This window comes from Dermacentor variabilis, chromosome 8 (genome assembly GCF_050947875.1).
Source record: "Dermacentor variabilis isolate Ectoservices chromosome 8, ASM5094787v1, whole genome shotgun sequence".
NCBI classification, from domain to species: domain Eukaryota; kingdom Metazoa; phylum Arthropoda; class Arachnida; order Ixodida; family Ixodidae; genus Dermacentor; species Dermacentor variabilis.
The window spans coordinates 34779106-34801865 of NC_134575.1; the positions used below are offsets into that span (position 1 = coordinate 34779106).

At 51.4% G+C, this 22760-nt stretch overlaps 1 protein-coding gene across 5 annotated transcripts in view; it reads left to right on the forward strand.

The window, feature by feature from the left end:
- LOC142589979 (uncharacterized) overlaps positions 1 to 22760 on the forward strand; it is a 294672-nt gene that overhangs the window by 213001 nt on the left and 58911 nt on the right. Inside the window, exon 1 of one of the 5 annotated variants that reach the window (XM_075701751.1) lies at positions 11927 to 12212. The exons of the other annotated variants lie outside the window; for them this stretch is intronic. The gene's annotated coding sequence lies outside the window, so the exon portion shown is untranslated. Of the gene's footprint in view, positions 1 to 11926; positions 12213 to 22760 lie in introns of those variants that run through there. 5 annotated transcript variants of the gene reach the window in all.

Genomic DNA, 22760 nt, shown 5'->3' on the forward strand with positions numbered 1-22760 from the left:
ATGTCGAACATGCAGGAGTGGCTCAAAGAAGAGAAAGCGTTTGGTGACCACGATAAAGTTCTGCAGTGCTTCGGGCTAGAACAGTTTTATAGTCGGTTACCTGAGAACGTGCGATACTGGGTCTTGGATAGGCCAGACGTGAGTACGGTGGCTAGAGCCGCTGAGCTAGCCGAGGAGTTTGTGACGCGTCGAGCTCGCGGAGCTAAGGACGGTCAAAAGGGTGAATTTGGCTTGAAGTTTGAGAGGCCGAAGTTCACACCCATGAGAGCAAAGAGGGACACGCGTAGTGAGGATGCGAGTGAAAGCAGTCCGACCAAACGTAAAGAGACGGCGGCAGCCAAACGCAGAAAGCGGTTCGAGATGAGGCGAGCGCGCTTGTGTTATACGTGCCAGAAGCCGGGTCACTTTTCGGCGCAGTGTCCGGAAACAACACCAAAAGTTGTGTTTTTTTCAATAGGCAGCACGGACGAGAACATGAAGCTTCTCGAGCCTTACATGCGAGACCTCCTCGTGAACGGGAAAGAGTGCCGAGTGCTTCGCGATTCCGCAGCTACGATGGATGTAGTTCACCCGTCTTACGTAGAACCCCATATGTTCACGGGCGAGTGCGCATGGATCAAGCAAGCCGTGGAAGCTCATAGCGTGTGTCTGCCGGTAGCAAAGGTGCTTATTGAAGGACCTTTCGGAGCGCTTGAGACAGAGGCGGCAGTGTCATCTATGCTGCCACCCCAGTACCCGTACCTATTTTCAAACAGGTCCGATCACCTCCTGCGCGAGAAGGGGCTTTTGTTTGGTGAAGCTAGTGTTCAGGCCTTAACCAGGTCGAAGGTTCGGGAGCTCGCTGCAAAGGCGGTAGTTGCGGGGCCGACGTTATCAAACAACGAAAAAGGGTCAGAGGCGCAGCAAGCTGATATTCAGAGCACGCCCGAACAGAATAAAATTGAGTCTGTAGCGTTGAAGGCGCCAGATACTGGAGAGGAAAATCCCGATTCGGGAAAGTTAGAAGAGCTATCTACTGATTTGCTCATCGCGCCTACGTCAGACGGACTTGATAGGTTGCTAAAAGTCAGCCGGACGGCTTTGATAGCCGAGCAAAAAAAGGATGGCAGCCTGGAAAACGTGCGCTGCAATGTCAAAGAAGGTATCGCCAGGAAAACTGCGCGTTTTGTGGAAAGAGGTGGAGTCCTGTACCGGAAGTATCTACACCGCCGAGGAGTGGAGTTCGATCAACTGGTCGTGCCTCAATGCTATCGTCAGGATCTGTTGCGCTTGTCACATGGGGGTTCGTGGTCCGGACACCTAGGAGTTAAGAAAACTAAGGACCGTCTCTTGCAAGAGTACTATTGGCCAGGGTGTTTTCGGGACGCAGACCATTTCGTGAGGACATGTGACACTTGTCAGCGGGTGGGCAAACCAGGGGACAAATCGAGGGCGCCGTTGAAATTGGTACCTATCATTACGGAGCCTTTTAGACGGCTCGTTATTGATACAGTGGGACCTCTGCCGGTAACAGCCACGGGGTACAGACACATTTTGACTGTGATCTGCCCAGCGACAAAGTTCCCTGAAGCAGTGCCGCTTAAAGAACTCAGCTCAGTTGAGATAGTTAATGCACTACTGTCCATATTTGCGCGAGTTGGTTTTCCTGCAGAAATTCAATCAGATCAGGGCACAGTGTTTACTAGCGCTTTGACGACAACTTTTCTCGAAAGGTGTGGGGTAAAGCTGCTACACAGCTCAGTGTACCACCCACAGTCGAATTCCGTTGAGAAGCTCCACTCCGTCATGAAGCGCGTGTTGAGAGCCTTGTGTTTTGAACATCAAACTGACTGGGAGCTGTGTCTGCCTGGGGTGATGTTTGCTTTAAGGACCGCGCCGCATGCGGCTACGGGGTTTTCGCCAGCTGAACTGGTGTACGGTCGCTCGCTTCGATCTCCGCTTCGCATGCTTCGAGAATCATGGGAAGGTAGGGGCGACGACCCAGTCGTGGTGGAGTACGTGCTTAAGCTCCTCGAACGCTTAAGAAGGGCACAGGAGTTGTCAGGTGAAGCAATGACAAAGGCCCAGCAGAGGGCCAAGGTTTATTATGATCGGACAGCCAGGGCCCGTCGTTTTGAGGTTGGCGATGAGGTCATGATATTGCGCACATCGCTAAACAACAAACTAGACGTGCAGTGGGAGGGCCCAGCACGAATTGTTCAGAAACTGTCGGACGTTAACTACGTGGTAAGTCTGCCAGGAAAGCGGAAAGCACAGCAAGTTTACCACTGTAATCTGCTCAAACCTTATAGACAAAGGGAAGCAGTGGTGTGCATGATGGTAAACGTTCCTGAAGAGCTTCCAGTCGAGCTTCCGGGACTAGGCTCAGTGACGAACAGGGAAGACACCGGTCAAGTCATTAGTGACCTTATCAGTAAAGCACCGCTGTCGCCTGAGCAGAAAACCGAACTACACCAGCTATTACAAGAGTTTCAAGGTCTGTTCTCTGAGAGGCCTGGTAGGACTTCTGTACTTACTCATGATATTGAACTTACCTCCCCAGAGCCAGTACGATCCAAGGCGTATCGGGTGTCACCCCGCCAGAGCGATATTATGGAGGCTGAGGTAAAGAAAATGCTACAGCTCGGTGTTATTGAGGCAGGTGAGAGTGATTATACCTCCCCTTTGATTTTAGTTGAGGTACCGGGCAAGGAACCTCGTCCTTGCGTCGACTACCGCAGGCTTAATTCCATCACTAAGGATCAAATTTATCCGATCCCTAACATCGAGGAGCGCCTTGAGAAAGTTAGTAGCGCTCAGTTTATTTCCACCCTAGATCTTGTCAGGGGTTATTGGCAGGTTCCACTTACAGAAGAGGCTAGTAGGTATGCGGCGTTCATTTCACCAATGGGAACATTCCGTCCTAAAGTGTTGAGTTTTGGTTTGAAGAACGCGCCATACTGTTTTTCAAGTCTCATGGATAAAGTGTTGCGGGGACAGCAAGAATTCGCTTTACCGTATCTAGACGACGTAGCGATATTCTCCGCATCCTGGTCTGAGCATATGACACACTTGCGGGCAGTGCTAACCCGCCTGCGCGAAGCAGGCTTGACAGTAAAGGCTCCTAAGTGCCAGTTAGCACAGGCCGAGGTTGTCTACCTCGGTCACGTGATTGGTCAGGGTCGTCGCCGCCCCTCTGAAATAAAAGTGGCCGCTGTGCGAGACTTTCCGCAACCGCGCACAAAGACCGATATTCGGTCGTTCTTAGGTGTCGCCGGCTACTATCAGAGGTACATCCCTAGGTACTCTGATATCGCGGCTCCCCTGACGGATGCTCTAAGAAAGACAGAGCCTCAAACAGTCGTCTGGGACGAGACAAAGGAAAGAGCTTTTAGCGCCCTAAAGAGTGCCCTAACAAGCCAGCCTGTGCTACGATCGCCAGACTATACAAAAGGGTTCATTGTTCAGTGCGATGCTAGTGAGCGAGGCATGGGCGTTGTACTGTGCCAACGGGAAAATGGAGAAGTAGAACACCCCGTCCTGTATGCTAGTCGTAAGCTGACCAGTCGTGAGCAGGCGTATAGCGCCACCGAGAAAGAGTGTGCATGTCTCGTGTGGGCCGTTCAGAAATTGTCATGCTATCTAGCCGGCTCGAGGTTTATCATTGAGACAGACCACTGCCCTCTCCAATGGCTGCAGACCATCTCTCCCAAAAATGGCCGCCTCCTGCGCTGGAGCCTCGCTTTACAACAATATTCCTTTGAGGTGCGTTACAAAAAGGGGAGTCTCAACGGTAACGCCGATGGCTTAAGTCGAAGCCCCTAACGTAGGAATCAGCCTCAAAATTGTTTGTTACTGATGTTTTTCTTCCTGAGGCAGGATTTTTTTTAACATATTGCTTTTGTTTAGTGTTTCAAAGTGATGATATGCTTTCTAGTGCAATTTTTCAATTTGTGGACGCGTTCTGAGTGATGCTAGACTACTGTAAGGAACTAGGCAGTGGTATAAAAAAGGGAAAGAGCCTGGCAGGGCTTAGTGAGGGTTGTGCCGTGCTTGCTGACTGAGCGGTTGAGTTTTCAGCGTAGTTCTAACGCTTGCCGGGAACGAGAACAAAAATGTGAACTCTCCCGAAGTCACTTTGCAGTGTCCCGTGCGAACCTGAACGAGAGAACGAGGCCTTCTCTGTGCGCTGCGCTCAAGAAACGTCAAGGGACGCCCGACTTCGGTTATGAGCATCATCGAGCGACATCCCTCCGGACAGCGGATGCAGTCCCCTGTCCATCGGGATCTCCTTTCCCCGGCGGGGCGGTCTGTTGCGTTTCGCCTGCGACACGTGGTTTTGCCGGCGCGACGGCGGCGGGGCGGCGGACATTTTGGCCCGATCGTCGTCACCGCAACACTCATCGCCAGGTGTTTCCAGGCGCGTCTGCGGCGATGCGACCGCCTAGGGATCTCCTTCCAGTTATTGGGCCCGAAACAGGCGATGCCAAAGCAGGGACCATCTTCTCGTTACAGTCATTGTGTCCGACCGGCAGCGCCACGACAGTGTGCTGCGCAGCGCCACGACAGTGTGCTGCGCAGCGCCACGACCAGGTGCTGCGAGATCGTGCGCAGCGCCACGACATGGTGCTACGGCATCGCTACGACAGAGTGCGTCACCATTAGCCCATTGTACATTCACGTGCTCGTCTTTTGAGGGGTTCCTTCTTGCCCTCAACTGCGAGAGTATAAGAACAGCTGCCCCCGGACGCCAGAGGAGGGCTCCGATTTCTTCTGTTGAGTGAAGTGCTCTCCCGTCTCTCTACTTCGGTCAAACCTGACCGCCAACTCTTTGCGATGTTAAAATAAACAAGTTGTTTCGTTGTTACCTGTCGACTCATGCTTTGCCGGGACCTTCGGATGCTTGCAGTTGTACCCCAGGCCGCCAGGCCAACGCTACCCTTGGGGCTTGCGACCCAGGTACAACCACGGGCGTCAGCGCCGAGTTCCCAACAGATCGTACCAGCAGTCAGATCCAAACAAATGCCGATCAGAGAGAGGTGTCTGCGCAGAGAGGCGCAAGGCCCTCTTATCTGAATAGATTTCAGGCATCGTACTCCCCCACGAGTCACAGTGACGCAGCATATACCCTTTTGTGAACGACTATTCTGGGCGATTGACCAAGAAGGGTCACGCTTTCCCTTGCGCCATAATACCTCATATATCGTCATCAAGAATATAGTCGCATATACCTGGTGCTACCGTCGGGGACAAAAAGTGCCCGGGGAGAGCGAGAGTCGACCACATTGCATCGCTGCACCTTCTTCCGGGATCAGCCGCGCCGTCGTCTGCGTTCGAGACCCCCGGAAAAGCGCGTACATGTGGCCCCACGGTTTCCGGCGGTCTCGAACGCAGACGACAGCGCGGATGATCCCAGCAGATAGCGCAGTGATCCAGTGTGGTCGACGCTCGCTCGCCTTGGGCACTTTTATCCCCCATAGTGCGTACCCAGTTACGCATGTAGCCATGGAGTGCCGGAATTGTGTGTTCGGGCACGAATACAGCGACCCGAGATGTTCACCCAGCAGGGCCGCAACCAGCGCATGCCCAGTGACCGACGTTATCTATATATATCCACAAATTTTCCTGCGAGGAAGCGACAAAGGTCGCCAAGCTTCGGGGAAGACGCAAAGAAAGCTTCGCTTTAAAAGACAAACAAAACAGAGGTTTAGTGGACGATGGAGAATTGCGGTGGTCAACAATTGCCGACCAATAGATGTCGCTGTAGCCAGGATTTCGACAAGCGAACGGCGAAGCGTTGGCCAGAGCGGTTTTCGTTGTTCGGTCGCTCTTACTACCAAACCCGGTCGAGCCCCTCTACAACGAAATTATCGGTATAACGAACGAATGCTTCTGTCCCGGTTCTATTGTGAGCCGCTAGTCGCGCGATTTTTACAGTGAAGTGGCCTGTATAAACGAATGGTCTTTCAGAGGCTTCGAGCACTTTGTTATAAAAGGCGTTCTACTGTAGGTGGTTCTTGAGTAGGCAATGGTGTCCACAGTGATACATTGGGAGCCAGCGTCGCGTGGTCGCAGTAAATTTGTTCGGAGCGGGATTGAATCGCATGAAGTCTGCCGATTGTTTTTGTTTGTTTGTTGGCACGTTTCACCTATATCTGAACGAGAAAGTGGTATTGGCGCAGAGCTAGGCAGATTATTCTTGAAATTGCTGTCCGCGCGGGGTACTCGCGAGCTCGGACGCTGATTCAGCGCGTCGCTCTTCCCGTGACACGAACTTGGCAGAGCTAACGGACTCGCACTTGCCAAAGCAATAGCCGAAAGGTGTTCGTTGTTTAGCTCGATATTTCGTAACCTGAAGTGTATCTAGTCTCTCCCTCCCGAAATTGGTCCCTCGTCGTCTGTTTCTCGGAAGCCGAGTCGAGGAAGCATCCGACATCGAGTCAAGTTTCAGCACGCGTGGGTTCTAGTGCAGTTCTGTGCCCAGTTTCCTGAGAAAAGGCCCCGTGATATTTAGTGACAGTTTCGACACTGGTGTTTATGGTCTAGCTAACCTGGAGGGCTGTTCTGAACTCTGTCGAATTCAGCCGTGTGGCCGAATTCCGCCGCCGCGTTGGCGTTTCGAGCCAATCAGCGAGGCCCTAGCAGTCCTGGCAGAGCCAATCACAAGTGACATGATTGTGAATTCGAAACTATGGCGGGATTTGAAAGTGTCAAGAACATTGTATCCCCGAACTATAGGCTGGCCCTCTGTTTATTATTATTATTATTATTATTATTATTATTATTATTATTATTATTATTATTATTATTATTATTATTATTATTATTATTATTATTTCAACTGCTTTTTAATACTTGTCCTTTTATATCTAACGTGTTTATACACTCGTATTAACGCCCAGTCGGACTCACTTGTTTATTTTTTCCCTCTTTGTTACTTTCATACTCTTGTAGTTGCTCCCTTTCTTTATTGCATGTTCGCGCCAGCGCTCAGACCTTAGGTTTCTTCCTGAGTACGCTAAATATATGATTGATTGCTTGATTGATTGAGTGATCGATTGAAATCCACAGTGGTCAGAAGGCTGCAATATACAGAAGAGATATAAGCTGTTTGCATATTGAAAAGGGGGGAGGGAGCTGTAAGCGTTGTCGAGGGCGTCCCCTGTGGAAACACAGACGGCTTTGCTGAGAAGCATCCACCGCGGCTGTGGGAGCTAGGTAGACTAGAGCTGCCGCCTGGTACCTACGGGTAAAATATACGTGCATGGTTGCTCCCGGCCAGGTGCGCGGCCTATACGGGACATCAACGCTTGGCAAGGGGAGTTGGTCCCCAACCTCGAGGACGCGTACCCCACTAATACGAATGGGTGCACGGGGGCGCCACATGGGAAAGTGCCGTCGTGGCGAGTGGCCCAAGCCTCCTTTCCTGTGATCTTCTGGGTCTACGAACAAGCGCGCCCTGTCCCTCGTCACTGCCCCCCCCCACACACACACTCCTTTTCTGCCACTATGCAACCGCTGGCGCCGTATCAGTAAAGTTACAACCTCAAGAAGGATTGGCGTCAACTCTATAGCAGGCGCAGGCTAGACATTTCTGTATGCACACTTTGCACGACGGTCTCTATTCGCTCCTCGATTCATCAGCGAGGCTTTGGCTGCGAACCAGCAGAGCTGCATGCCCGCACGACAAATGAAGGACCAGCGTCTACAGCGCCATCACGGGGAGGGCGAGGCTTAGGACTGGGGTACGCACTGCGAAAACTTAATTTCAGGCAGGCTATATAGAGAGTCTGTGGGTGATTTTCTGCGCAGCATATAGATTATCTGCATTGACACCTCTGTACCTATGCACCGAAATTTCTTTTTCTGGTCGGCTAACGTCTCTCGCATATCATATTGACCGCTGATAAAGACGAGTGCGCGGGAAGAGAACACAAAAGGACAGACACGGGCGATAACTTTCAACTCCCGTGTCGCCCGTGCAGTCATTTTGTGTTCTCTTCCACTTTACTCGTCTTTATTAGCGGTCAGTATGATACGCAGTAAACACCAACTAGGCCAAACTGAAGTTCTTCTGGGACGTCTGTAGACTTTCTGCAAAGAACCGCTTGAAAGCTTGTGGGTCACGATATACAGACGAAAACGGACTCGTTAACCACTTCTTCTGGTGAACTGCGCATGCACCTTAATGGACGAAATGACAGGGCTGTAGCATCTCTGTGCCACGTGCGCTTTCTGTAGGGACGTTGAAGCCAGTACGACTCCTAAAACCGGCGACCCTCACTGGCTCTGTTCCACGAGCTCGTGGAACGTAGTCTTGTGAGGCTTGTAGATTTCAGTGGTCTTTGGCTTTAATGGTCTCTGAAAGTACGACCGTGAGAGGGTTACAAGACGGCAAAGAAGTCTACAGGCGGGCCTTCTGGCAGTTTACAGAGTTTCTAAATTCAGTTATTTTTTTTTCTAGTACACTCTGCTGCTGCCGACGAGTCGTCCGTACGCAATGAAGAGTACAGGAAGATACGAAATCCTTTCGTCTTTGTGGTCTTGGTATCTATAGTTCTTGAAAAAAAAGCTCGTGCGACACTGATATAAGGAAGCAGGGAAGTCCGCTAGAATTCTACAGCCACTCTACAAAGTGTGTCAACTCGACTTCTTATGGCACACTGCGCTGTACACGTGAAGTGCAGATACAACGCTGAGAAGGCTGCAGACATGTAGAAGGTTCGTGTGATCCTTGTGGCCCTTTTTTCAATGATCTTTGTATGCGCGCGTAAAAAGCAGAGATGTCCACGAAATGCCTACGGGGGATCCACAGTGTCTTAATTCACCGTTTACTAAGGCGCACCGCACAGTCGATGAGCCGACCAAACTCGGGAAACACTACAGACTCTTCCCGCTGCTTCGATAATTTTATATATCCCTCAAGTGCCTGCCAAGGGACTCCTATAAAAAATGCAAATATACGTCTAATAGATGTCCACAGGATGTCAACGAGCAATATACAGTTGTGTAAATTCAGCTTCCTCTATTAAACCACACTGCGGCTGTCGGCGAATAGGCCGAACGGAGAGCATACACAGGCAGGTATACACCCCTTCTCTCGTTCCCTCTGTATACCCTGCTGTTTCTATTTATCCTTCGAGCGCCTGCCAAACACTCCTCCTCGATTTAAGACAATCCACCGAGGCGCGGCAAGCAGAGGCGGGGGGGGAGGGGGGGAGTGAGGCCGGCCCAGGGAACGTCGGCGCGCTCACTGGTTGCACTGCCGCTTCGCGAGATTCCTGTCGCCCGGCAGCCGTGTCCGGCGCCGTCGGCGAAAGCAAGCCTCCGGCGAAGAACCGACTCCCCTCGACTCTGCCAGCACTTAGCTCGCCAAGCTCGCCCCGCCCGCTCGCCGAAACAGCTGAGCAGCGCCAAACACCAGAGAATCACGTCGGCGGCGCCGGCGTTCTCGGAGTGTCAGCGCTTCTTGCCTCTGTGCGTCGACTGTGCTGGGACCGCAGTCAGAAAAGCAACCACGCAGGCAAGAACGAATGCACGAAAGGAAAAGGAGTCGCCGAAGAAAGAAAGAAAGAAAGAAAGAAAGAAAGAAAGAAAGAAAGAAAGAAAGAAAGAAAGAAAGAAAGAAAGAAAGAAAGAAAGAAAGAAAGAAAGAAAGGAGTCTCTTAGGATACAGGTACACGAACGGTGCAGACAGACAGACACGCGAAAGCACGAACTCACGCACACGCACGTACGCACACAGACTGTGGACCGAGCCCCGCACGCAGGCCGGCCACAGCCTCCTCCTCTTCCTCCGGGACACCCCCCCACCGCCGCCCTCGGTTCCGCACAACGGGCACCGGGGGAGCCACCACCGAAGAAACGAGCCCTGGGCCCGGTGCCAGGACCCGGCGAGAGAAGGGTGTGCGTCTATTCCTGGATGCCAAGATGGCGGCGGCTCGGAAACACCGCCGCCGTGAGCGCGCGCGCGCGCGCGCGAGTCCCGGCAGGCGGGCAGCACAGCGAGCCGTGATTCAGTCGGCTCGGAAGGCTGCCTCTGAACGGGGACACCGCCAGCGCACGCTCTCTCTCTCTTCACTGCACACTTTGCCTTCGAGCCGCAGCGGCAGCAGCAGCAGCCCGGGGCTCTCTCCGAGCCGGCACGCAAACACCGGGAGAGTCCTGGCCCCTTTGGCAAGCCGGCAGCGAGGCCTCTCAGCTGGACCCTCGCCGTAAACCGACTTTCATTCAGCGGTGGCTTCAGTCCGCAGCCGACCACTTCCATCCGCCACATGTGCGCCAGGCCAGGCGCAGTTCTGGTCTCTTGAACTCGGCGCCGCGCGCTGCAAGCGGAGCCTGTGGGGGTGAACTGTGTACTCTCGGCTATTGCGCGTCTTGACCTGGACCTCTTGAAGACGTCCCCTCTCTTACTTCCTCTGACGGAGCTTCACCGAGCTGACGTGCGCCGGTGGTCGGCCGTGTCGGAGAGCCTCTAAACCGACAACGCCTCCCTCGCTCACCGGTGCTTCGGGACATAAGCTCCGGTTTGTTTGCTGAACGTTTCTTGCGCCTGCACCTGTCGAAGACGCGTACCGCACACTAGGACGGCGGAACGTTTTGGTGACCGCTGAATTGCCAACCTGAGCGAACAGTTTCATCCTTGGAACGAGTATCCTCTGGTCTGTTGATTGCTAGCTAAGCGGTGCGACAACCCCTACTGCACGTCCCAAGTCTGTCGCGGATTCCAGTGGTGTGAAACGCCTCAGGATATACGCTGTCTTACGGGAAAACAAAGCACTCGAAGGTGCTGTCTCTAGACGACAGACTGATTAGTGAGAGCGACTGCATCCTCTGCTCGTCGCAACCGCACGACGACGCCTATTCGCTCGTACGTTTTTCGCGCAACGTCTGGAATGTCCTCTTAAGCGGTCATCCTTGTGAATATCTCAACACTTGCTACGAACTCGCCGGTTCAATCGCCTTGGGCGCACCGTGTGCTCCGCCGGCTTGGCTCGCCCTCGCCTCGCCGTTACGGATTTCACCTGTTGGATACCCCTGGCAGCCGGCTTCGTGCTTGTCCTCGCGCCAACAGGCAAGGAAAGTACCGTTCGTGCGCCGTCTACACCGGGGAAGCCCAGAACCCCTCGTGCGTGGTCTTCGGTTGTCCTGGCGGCGAATCGCGCGGAGGATATTGTTTTGACGCGTCTGGCGCCGGTTCGCAGTGCCAACTCTTTCTCGGCGCCTCTTGAACAGCGCTTGGTATAGCGCGAGGACCACAACCAGACCGCGACGCTGCCGCCAGTTTCAGCGGAATCGGCAGGTGACTCTGTCAGGCCGTCCCGAAAGAATGCACCGGCTACAATGGTCGTCGTCTTAACGCGCGGTAATTGTTAGAAACTTTCGCTCGAATGAATGCTTCTCTCGAAGAGCCCTTCCTGGCGAGGAAAGACCGCTGACCAAACCCTGTAAATACTCAAGCAGACTCGCTGTCCGGCAACGCGACGTCCGGAAGCCGTCCGGATTTCGACTTACTGGACACGGATGCCACTTGGCGGATAGTTTCGCACGTACATTCCTCGCAATAGCTGATAGCCAAGATCCCCACCGCTCTGTATAAACGACAAGCGCCCGCCTCTGTGGAGCCTCGAACTCAGTTTAGCGGCGTGTGCAGATCAGAACCACGTGTCGGAACGATACGAGTTGTCAAAGAGCAAAAATTAAAAAAAAAACAGAGTCTTCTAAGGATGGCATCCGTCGTGGTCCCGTGTTGTCCCGGTGCTGTGTACTGTGGTCATTGCCGCTTCTCGCGTCATCCCTTTGCGGTCGTGATGGCGACGGCATTGGCGGCGGCGATGATGATGGTGGTTAGCGGTGCTGTGAAGTGTTAGCGTCGGCGGGCCCCGGTCGTGGTGGAGAGAGAGCGAGAGAGAAAGAGAGGACACACGTCGGGTAGGGTGGTCGCCAGCGGGTCCGGAGGCTGGCCGCTGTCTGCGTGTGGCCGGCGTGGCGATCGTCCAGCAGCGTGGCGCCGAGTGCGCCGGCAAAGCGGCGACGCACCGGCAGCCCTGAGCCGGACGCCGCCCCATCGCCCAGGCCGCCGGCTCCTTCTTCGACGTCGCCCTCGTCGTCGTCGTCGTCGTCGTCTTCCTCTTCCTGCAACGGCACAGCGGCTAACGGTGCGTCGTCCGCTGCCGCCGTCAACGGTTCGGCCACTGACCAACGGTGCGGGGACAAGTGCACCCACTGCCACGGTGAGCTGTCACTGACGTCCTTCTTCGGGAGACGTTCGTTTCTGTCCGCAGAACGGCGTGCGTGGGTTACTGGCGGGGCTCGCTTCGATTGCTCCCTGCGAATGTCGAGGTATCCAGCAGGTCCCACGGCAGCTGGACCAGTCAAACCCGTTGGAGACCCGTTCAGACGCACTTGCTGTGATATAAGCTTGTTGGATGAGCTGTTGACAGGTTCAGTCGCACGATGGATCGTATCGCAAACGAGCACGTGCGCCAAGCGTGGCGAACACGTGGGCGTCAAAAATAATCGTCTGGACCGTGTGGGGACGCTTTAAGAAATATGGCTGTTGGAACGTAAGGAAATCCGTTGGCAACGTAGGACTTTCTAGAAACTTGTTCGATGCGTTCGTTGTTCGTGCGATTATGCTTACGCTGTTGAGGACGTTCCTTTTTTTTCGTTTTACACGTAGTTTTTTTTTTCGCATTTTAAGCACGAAACAGACGATATGACTTGGCGTCCGATTGTTGGAACGCGCTGGAAGCTTTCTGGACGTAGTTGTTGGTGTTGGTTGTATTGACTCCTGCGTTTATGCACGCGAGTTACGCGTTTGTTCTTCGTTTTTTTTTCTTTTTTTGGCAACGGTGCTTTGTAACTTGCCACTGTATAAAGCGCCACAGAATGCTTGGCTCAAGGATTTCGTAGTAGTCGGCGCAAAATGTAAATAGGTTCCTTTATTTACCCTGTATCCTCTCTACTATCCTCTATTCATGTCCATGTCCTCCTACACCCCTGCCCTCATACACCCCACCCCCTTTTCCACTGCCTGTTGGCCACCGTACAGGTGTCAGGAGGTTGCGCTAGGCAGTTGGCGGTGTCAGAAGTAAGCTATGGTAAACATATTTGCACTATTGAGGGTGTAAATTGGTCTACAACTCACACCCTTATGCTCTTTACGGGCGTGATTACCAAATTTTCAATGGATGTATGGATGGACGGATGCTATGAGCGTCCCCTTTGAAAGGGGGTGGTAGTTTGCACCACCAAGCTCTTGTCATTATCTATAGCCTAATGTCCTGCCTACATTTTGAAAAAGAAACACACACACAAAGAATTCCCAGCATCAACCTTTCAGAGCCACTATTGCAAACTTTGATTTTGTACGCCTCCGTTGTTCGTGGACTCCCTACTTAATTTCCTGCCACCAAACTTCCAATTGCCTCTAACTAATCTTTATTGCGGGCATGTTTACTTTCCCCCTGCTATCCCTGCTTTCATGGACCTTCCGACACCTTGCGGGCCTCCGCATAACTAATTTCCTCCCATTCCAATTGTTATCCCGGCGTCTACTCCAATGACTACCACTCATATCTGTCACCCCTGCTATCCCTGCTTTCATGGACCTTCCGACACCTTGCGGGCTTCCGCAGAAGTGATTTGCTCCTCCCATTCCAATTGTTATCCCGGCATCTACTCCAATGACTACCACTCATATCTGTCACCCCTGCTATCCCTGCTTTCATGGACCTTCCGACACCTTGCGGGCCTCCGCAGAACTGATTTGGTCCTCCCATTCCAATTGTTATCGCGGCGTCTACTTTAATGACGACCACTCATATCTGTCACCCCTGCTATCCCTGCTTTCATGGACCTTCCAACACCTTGCGGGCCACCGCAGAACTGATTTGCTACTCCCATTCCAATTGTTATCCCGGCGTCTACTCCAATGACTACCGCTCATATCTGTCACCCCTGCTATCCCTGCTTTCATGGACCTGCCGACACTTTGCGGGCCTCCGCAGAACTGATTTGCTCCTCCCATTCCAATTGTTATCGCGGCGTCTACTTTAATGACGACCACTCATATCTGTCACCCCTGCTATCCCTGCTTTCATGGACCTTCCGACACCTTGCGGGCTTCCGCAGAAGTGATTTGCTCCTCCCATTCCAATTGTTATCCTGGCATCTACTCCAATGACTACCACTCATATCTGTCACCCCTGCTATCCCTGCTTTCATGGACCTTCCGACACCTTGTGGGCCTCCGCAGAACTGATTTGCTCCTCCCATTCCAATTGTTATCGCGGCGTCTACTTTAATGACGACCACTCATATCTGTCACCCCTGCTATCCCTGCTTTCATGGACCTTCCGACACCTTGCGGGCCACCGCAGAACTGATTTGCTACTCCCATTCCAATTGTTATCCCGGCGTCTACTCCAATGACTACCGCTCATATCTGTCACCCCTGCTATCCCTGCTTTCATGGACCTTCCGACACCTTGCGGGCCTCCGCAGAACTGATTTGCTCCTCCCATTCCAATTGTTATCGCGGCGTCTACTTTAATGACGACCACTCATATCTGTCACCCCTGCTATCCCTGCTTTCATGGACCTTCCGACACCTTGCGGGCTTCCGCAGAAGTGATTTGCTCCTCCCATTCCAATTGTTATCCCGGCATCTACTCCAATGACTACCACTCATATCTGTCACCCCTGCTATCCCTGCTTTCATGGACCTTCCGACACCTTGCGGGCCTCCGCAGAACTGATTTGCTCCTCCCATTCCAATTGTTATCGCGGCGTCTACTTTAATGACGACCACTCATATCTGTCACCCCCGCTATCCCTGCTTTCATGGACCTTCCGACACCTTGCGAGCCACCGCAGAACTGATTTGCTACTCCCATTCCACTTGTTATCACGGCGTCTACTTTATTTACGACAACTCATATCTGTCACCCCTGCTATCCTAGCTTTCATGGACCTTCCGACACCTTGCGGGCCACCGCAGAACTGATTTGCTACTCCCATTCCAATTGTTATCCCAACGCCTCATCCAATCACGACCACTCATATCTGTCAAATTGAACGTGACGTTACATTACCGCTATACGTTGCTTACACACACGGAGGAAGGAAAGAACAAGGAGGACGCGTCGCGCAGCACGATTGAAGCCAAGCGAGTCGGCCCAACGCGTTATCGTCACGTCACAGCACGCGGTAGGTTTTAGTGCCCCCGCTCGGCAGCCAGAGCCGCGGCAGGACAGCCGTACAAATGTCCGCAGCGGTTAAAAAAAAAGAAAAAAAACCTATCGGGAACCAAACGCCCTCGGCCAGTACGCTGAGTCTCATAGGTCACATGTTGGGCAGACTTTTTCGAGGGAAAATAAAAGTGATTGGTATAGGTTTCACGGAGAGTTGGCTTGCCAAGGCCTACTGCGTGATGTAATGCTTCCTCCTAGTTTATTTCCTTCCTCCATGCTTACGCAGACAAGCAGCTTTGTGTTGGGAGCTAAGTGGTGGAACACCATACAGTGAGGCTAACTGCTTTTTGTGTATTTCTTTCTTCTTTTAATTGTTTCTCATTTCGTTGCCGTTTTTTGCCCGTTACTTGTTTATCTCCGCTCAGATGTGCCCACATACGGGAAACTGAAAACAGTTCTCGGCGCATCGTCTTATCCGTGTCATCTTGTTAAAAGGCTGTCATTTCCCACTCTACGCAGTAGCGCGTCTGTATAGCCACACATCGTATCTTGTATTGCCAGCGCCGTAGGTGGCGTTGGCTAACACTACCGGGGCCAAACCTCGCATACACACGCAAGTACAAAGTCGACGGGAGGATAGCCACCGCCGTACAGCTCATTTATTGTATAGAGCATCGCACCCGTAAAATGCGGAGCTTGTGTGTTCGACTCCCACCGGCGGCAAGTTGTCTTTTCGCTCACTATCGGTCATTTCTCTTTTCCTCATTTGCGCATTTCAATCAAAAACCACAGTTGTTTTTTTTTCCCGTGTTCGCCTTTCTTCGGCATCATTGTCTGTTGGCCTAATTGTGGTCGCGACTGTCGAAAAAAAAACATCGATCCCTTCGTTTTCCTTTCGATACTTTAAAGACAGCAAGGCTGATTCTTGGGCTAGTTGGTACGATTTACTCATAATATCAAAGCCCTTAGCCCAATTTAAAAAGACAGGGACGTGACGGAGACACAGGACAGCGCTGTCCGTTGTCTCTGTCACGTCCCTGTCTTTTGGTATTGCGCTAAAGGCTTTGCCATTATGTTTAAAGACGGAACTGCTTTCCTGGAACTTAGTAACTCGTCGCCGTAACGAAAATTTAAACTTTTCATCTTGCCCTCTCTCCCATTCTTCCTCTTTCTATTCCCCTTTCCCCACCCCCCAGTGTAGGGTAGCAAACCGGATGCTGTTCTGGTTGACCTCCCTGCCTTTGCTACGCTTGCTTTCTCTCTCTCTCTCTCTCTTCATCTTGCGGCCGATCTGTAAGGAGCACGCGCCGCCAGCTGGTGCTGCCCGTTTGTCTGATGACGCGGGGGAGGGAGAGGAGGCCGCTCGCTGAAGGCCGCGCCGTCGTCTAGAGGTTTATAAAACGTACGAAGGGCATCCCTCCGCCGCCTCGTGCCCGCGGTTGTATAGCCCACGTCTGGAATGCCCGTGGCGCACGCTTGCTCGTGAAATTCGTGACTCCCCCCCCCCCCCCCTTGGTGCAGCCTCTCCAGTACACAGAGCCCACCCAAAACGACCAACAACCCCTCCCCTCACCCTTATATACCACTATATACCTAACGCTCGTTCTTACACCCATGCATGTATTGACGCATACCGCTGACGTAACGGTGCATCTGCAGGCATCTTATGTTTTTTTTCGGGGGAACGGCTGAAGAAGTAAGCATAAGAGAGACGGGCGGCTCGAAGGGAAGAGTCCGGAAGGAGGGAAAGAAGGAAGTGGCAAAGGTGTTTCCTCGGCGGCGCCTTGTATATAAACCGTCTTTCGCCGCCTAGCCGTTGCTGCGCTCGTGCGCGCTGCTAACGCTCTTGTTTTGACGCTCATGTGCGCGCATCCGCCAATTTCACTTCGTCGTTCGATCTTTGCTTTTTCTTCGTCGACCTCAGCAGGATTGGGGGGGGGGTGGCGTGGGGGGGGGAGGCATCTCGCTCGATGTGCTCCGTGGGCCGTGCGTTGTGCGGCAGTCTCGGGGGCGTCACTTGCAGGGAGTTTTGCCGAACCTTTTCGGATTGCGCAATTTTCGGGAACATTAGTTTGACGCTCGGTGCGATTTTCCAGAGTTTTTTAGCGGACCTGTGTAGACTCCTGCGGAATCTGGAACGAGAAGCCGCTTCCGGTCGAGCCTGGCTAACCTGCCTTTTTGTTGCCGTGTTCGGGAGTTTTAGTGAGTTGGTGACCTGGTGCCCACGTTCGCAGAAACTCTTACGCTAGAACTCTTCGCAAGAGAATGTGCTAGCGAACGGCAATGTTCAACCTGACAGTGAAGGCGGACGGCCAATGTCCAACACTCTTTTACGAAAGAGAAGTTTTGCGAATTCGGCAGTAGTTCTCGCCGCGTTTCCAATCTCTAACTTATCTATACCAAGCAAACCTGCTGCTTTGTGTCATTTTCCTGAATTTCACTGAAGTGATTGGTTATCTCTGTGCTTAAAATGTAAATCACTTTTCGTTCGGCCTAGCTATCTGACATGCTGTATTTTAAAAGTTTCTGGAGTTTTAGCGAACTGGCGACCAGCTTTTGGGCGCTTATGAAATGTGAAGCCACTTCTGGTTGACCTTTGTAAGCGCATTGCTGAAGCGAGACACGTTACCGCTGTTAAATGCGGGGGAAAAAGTTTCACGAAAGTCAAGGTACGGGGAATTAGGAAGTTTTAGTGCATCGCTCCAACTTTTGGTCACACTGAGAGTGAAAATTCTTCATCGTTTTCAGTGCACGTAACCTCGTAATATCTATACAGTCCAACATTGCAAATCACGCTTGTTTTGCGTTTGCTCTGCAACGCGAACAGCACCGAGCAGTGTATATCGCACAGCTTTACATGGAGCGTTTTAGCGAGCCTAAAACAGTTTGCCTTTCCTCTTTACATTTTTTTCGCATGATCAGCATGCAGACATCTCTACCTTTACGTGTTTCTCGAAGCAGAGACGAATCTAATTTCTCGTGCGTTGGTTTAGAGACAGAACTGAAAACAAACAAACAAAAGAAATTCGCAACAGCCTGAGTCACGCGTGATGATGTCACTTCGGTAGTTTCAGTGCGCCTGACCCAGAACAGCTTTCTGGCGCTTTGTGGTTGCCCCTTCTGTCACTTGGCAGGCGTACGAGCTGGTTCGGTGAGGTGTCAAAGGCAGTTTCTGGCTACGATGCAAGCGGAAGCTGCTAAGTTCTACGGGTCATTTGCATACCAGTCGGATGCGTAAACATGGCGAAAACCCGAGCGCCAAAAAAAAAAATCGGACTGTAACGGGACTAAAGGCGAGTTCAGAGGTTACCAACACAGTCTTCTTTAGGTTTCCTTCAAATTGAGGTCAGTCAAGATCTGGTTTTCGGCTCGTAATATTTAACAAGTTGTGTGTACCTTAAAGCCCAGATCTATGACGTCTGTATAGTTTGCTCTCATGAGATACTTTCTTTCATCTGTATACTTCCTGTAGACTTGTAGATTATAGACTGTGGTGAGCCATCACATAGGTCATCTTCAGTTTGCGTCCAAATTGAAGCGAGTCAAAATGATTTTTTTGTATAATATTTAACAAATTGTGTACCCTATAGTACACCTCTATGATGTCTGCATAGTTTGTTCTCGTGAGATACGTACGTTATATCGTATATCTGCTTCCTGTAGACATCTTGCAGATTATGTACTATAGGCGAGTTTAGAGGATAGCACTAAAGTCATCTTTAGGTTGCTTTAAATTCAGTTCAGTCGAAATTTCTTTTCGGGCTCGTTACATTTAACAATTAAGTGTGCCTTACAGTCCACAGCTATGACGTCTGCACTTTGTTCTCTTGAGATACGTTCTATTATCTACGTGTGTACTTCCTGTAGATCTTTTGTTCATTATACACTTCTGTCGTCTATAAAATTCTTGCTTTCGTCTGTCGGACAAGCGTTCATATAGGCTTCATACAGTTTCACATGCACGTACACGTATGTGGGCGAGCCTGTTACTGCGAGCTGATTTGATCGACGAGCCTTTCCCCTTTCCCAGGGAAGGGTAGCCAACCGGGCTCACCCTGGTTAGCCTCCGTCCCGTTCCCTTATCACTCCTCTTTCTGTCTCGCGAGATAGATGCTGTTCTGTGCTCTTGTTGGCACTTGCACACAGTCCGCGAATACCGCGCTAATAACGTTCGCGTCAGCTGTATAACGGGAACTGGTCGGTTTATGCTAGAAATTCCGAAGGTCCGCAGTCATATGTCCGAGGAAGGGAGATTTAAGGACGAAAGAAAATAGAAAAGAAAAGAAAGAAAAGCTGCGAAACATGTTCGCTCGCGTTACTCCAAACGCTCCCGCCGTGTACATGTGCGTGCATATTTCACAGCTCGCGCAATCCTCCTCCCCCTCTCCGAACACGGGCTGGACCTCCGTCGGCCGTAAACTTTGCCCATTCCGCTGTAAATCCAGGAATTCTTCGGCGGCTGCCATAATAAACACGCACGCCGTCCGAGACGAACAAGATTGCCATAGCTCGTGCTCCTTCTTGCGCGCTTCTGACGTCTACCTCCGGGAAGAGCCTGTAACTTTATTTTATCTTACTTCTTTCTTTACTGTCTGTATTTCAAGGTGATCGTTCGTCTTTCCCCCCTCTTCCCCCTCTCTTTCTCTTTCGCACCTTCCGCAATCGTTCTGTCTGCACGCGCGCGAGGATTGCTTGAATCGCATGGTTGCTAGTTCAATGTCACTACACCTCGTGTTCGGAATTTCCGCACGTGTTCGCTATACCGAACGAAGAACGAATGAAAGGCAGTGTATTCGTTCTGCAATCTATATACTACTTGTAGACTTCTCGTAGACTTATAGCCTTCCGTCGTCTATAGATTTCTTGCTTTCGGCTGTATAGGACAAGCCTTCACACATCCGGCCACCTGTCAGATCGAAATGTACTAGGACAGCCGTGGAAAAGCTGCAACGCTCACAAAGAACGAAGGACCGAGGTATTTTACGAACGAGCGCCGTTTGCACTAGCTGTGTCATTCGCCCTTTGGACGCGCTACAGTTCTGCAATGAATAATTACCGACACTACACCACCTTCCTCTTCGGCAATTTATTATTAGAACAGTGGTCTCAATATGGGGACGTGCGTGCTAAAGGCAACCAGGGTTGTCGTTCACTTTCTGCAGTCTACTGACATGCGAGATAGACGGGGACAGCGGCCTGTGCTGCTTCAATTTTGTGTGCTGCTTCAATTTTGTGTGCCGCTTTTCTCGTTTCTACGCTCGCCTTCCTCCCTTCCCATCTCATCGAATCCTTTTCCCTCGTGCAGGGTAGCAAACCAGACTTAATTTTTCTGGTTAGCCTCTTTAGATTTCCTTCCTTTTTCTTCCTCTCTCTTTACTTCATACATGCTTCACATAGTTTCACGTATATGGGCAATGATATATGACGTCTATAGGAGTATAGAGGGTCTAGACTATACAGCAGTGTAGGGGCGGGTGGCAGTAAGGGTAGCCCCATACGTGGTGCGTATGTTCGTCTTTTAACGTCATGAAATGATAACGTTCCCAAAAGATTGGACGCGCTCCCGGAAACCTTAACTTTACGATAGCATTTCTTGCCATGTACTTCACCCGAAAGCTGTCAGTTCCGTTTTCATTCGACTCTAACTACCGTAATTCTGTTCTTCGGCGAAAATAACGGGAAGTCGTTTTGCGAACTTCTCTCTTTCAAAAGAAGCACTTCGAGTCGTATTCAGAACCATGCTCGAATATAACGAGAGATCTTTCTTTAGTTCCTGCTTTCTTTCTTTCTTTCTTTCTTTCTTTCTTCCTTTCTTTCTTTCTTTCTTTCTTTCTTTTGCCCCATTTTGGCGCTTCAACGTGCGGCTAGCTCAGCCACTGTGCGATGAAGTAAGACGGCAAAGCCAACCTCATGACATGAGGCGTAGCCTTGCGTGTAGCAGGAAAGCAACTCGGCGCAACGAAGTGGAAATGCAGCGATGACGGGTAGGGGTCTAGATACAGTCTTACCTGTGAACTTCAAGTCAAGTGGCTCCATCTATAACGTCGATATATCCCTGCTCATGGCCTCGTCGCGCGGACGCGTCTTGGAAGGTCGTTCTGCGTGTGCAGCAACGAATCGTACGTCGTGCCCATGCCCTGAACATCCTACCTCAAACCAGTCGGCGCTGCTTCCTACTCATACTTCGCCCTGTGGTGGTATAGCTTTTTTTTTCAATCTCATATGGTCAAAATCTTACCTAACCCCCCGGCCAGCCCCCTCCGTTCCCCCCTATCTTCGCACGTTAAGCGTGATATTCGTGGGCGTGTTAATGAGAGCGTTTGCTTGTTTGTATAGCGTGTACTTGCAGTTTTAGGAATACTGCGGGAACACCGGAGAAGTGATTGGCAACGACAGCGTTGGAAGCGACTGCGCGTGGCACTTTTCTTCGGACGCAACCAGCTAATACATTTTTGACCCGCCGTGGTTTCTCAGTGGCTATGGTGTTGGGCTGCTGAGCACGAGGTCGTGGGATCGAATCCTGGCCACGGCGGCCGCATTTCGATGGGGGCGAAATGCGAAAACACCCGTGTACTTAGATTTAGGTGCACGTCAAAGAACCCCAGGTGGTCAAAATTTCCGGAGTCCTCCACTACGGCGTGCCTCATAATCAAATAGTGGTTTTGGCACGTAAAACCCCATCATTTAATTTAATACATTTTTGGCGTTGCATGCGGTAGTTATAGTCGAAGAAAGATACGCCAGCTCCTGAGTAGGTGCAAAAGCCGCCATCGTAATAACAGCTGTGCACACTCTAGTTGAACGCCGCGTTACTAGGTGGCGCTGCAAGCACCGCTAGATTGCGACAGATGATGTCGCAAAACCTTATTAAATATAGCAGGCTAGGGTCCCCGCCCTGTTTCATGCCAATAAGCATCACAATCATCATCGTCATCTGTGTACACTGCTGACGCCTTACCTCTCCTGCCTTCCGTAAAGACTGATATGTGCGCAGACAGGCGAGGATTCTCTAATATGTGCGGACACGATACTAAAGTTGCGTCAAAAACGTTGTGGCAACTTGGACTTGTCTATAGCTTCGTTCAAGCGGCCCTCGATATTACACGTTAAAAGACGTTCGGCCGCTCAAGTAGAGAAATAACAAAGACTTCGATGCAGGCAAATCTTCACCAAGTTTGTGTATATACTACATCTACGACAAGTAAGTGCTGCTGCAGTGTTGCGAGCAAATTGCAAAAACAAAAAATAAGGCAACGAGCATGGGCTGAAAGGCGCGCCAGACAGAAATATGTAGGCCAGCCTTGACCAGCATGGCTAATCTAGTCGACTGGGAGTACGAGAGTCCTTGGGAAAGGTTTTTCACCTCGGTCGGTCTTCAGTCGCCATGAGGCACTTCCATGCCGTCGCCGCCTCCTCCTTGCAACCCACTGGTCTTTTTAAAAGTCGTCACCCACTCACTGTATACTCCGGGCCAGGCAGCGCACCGGTTTCGAAAGTTGCGCTTCTTCTCTCTCGTAGAGAAAAGAAGAAAGAAACAAAGACAAAAAAAAAGGGAAACAGAACACCCAGCTTTTCACCGCCTCT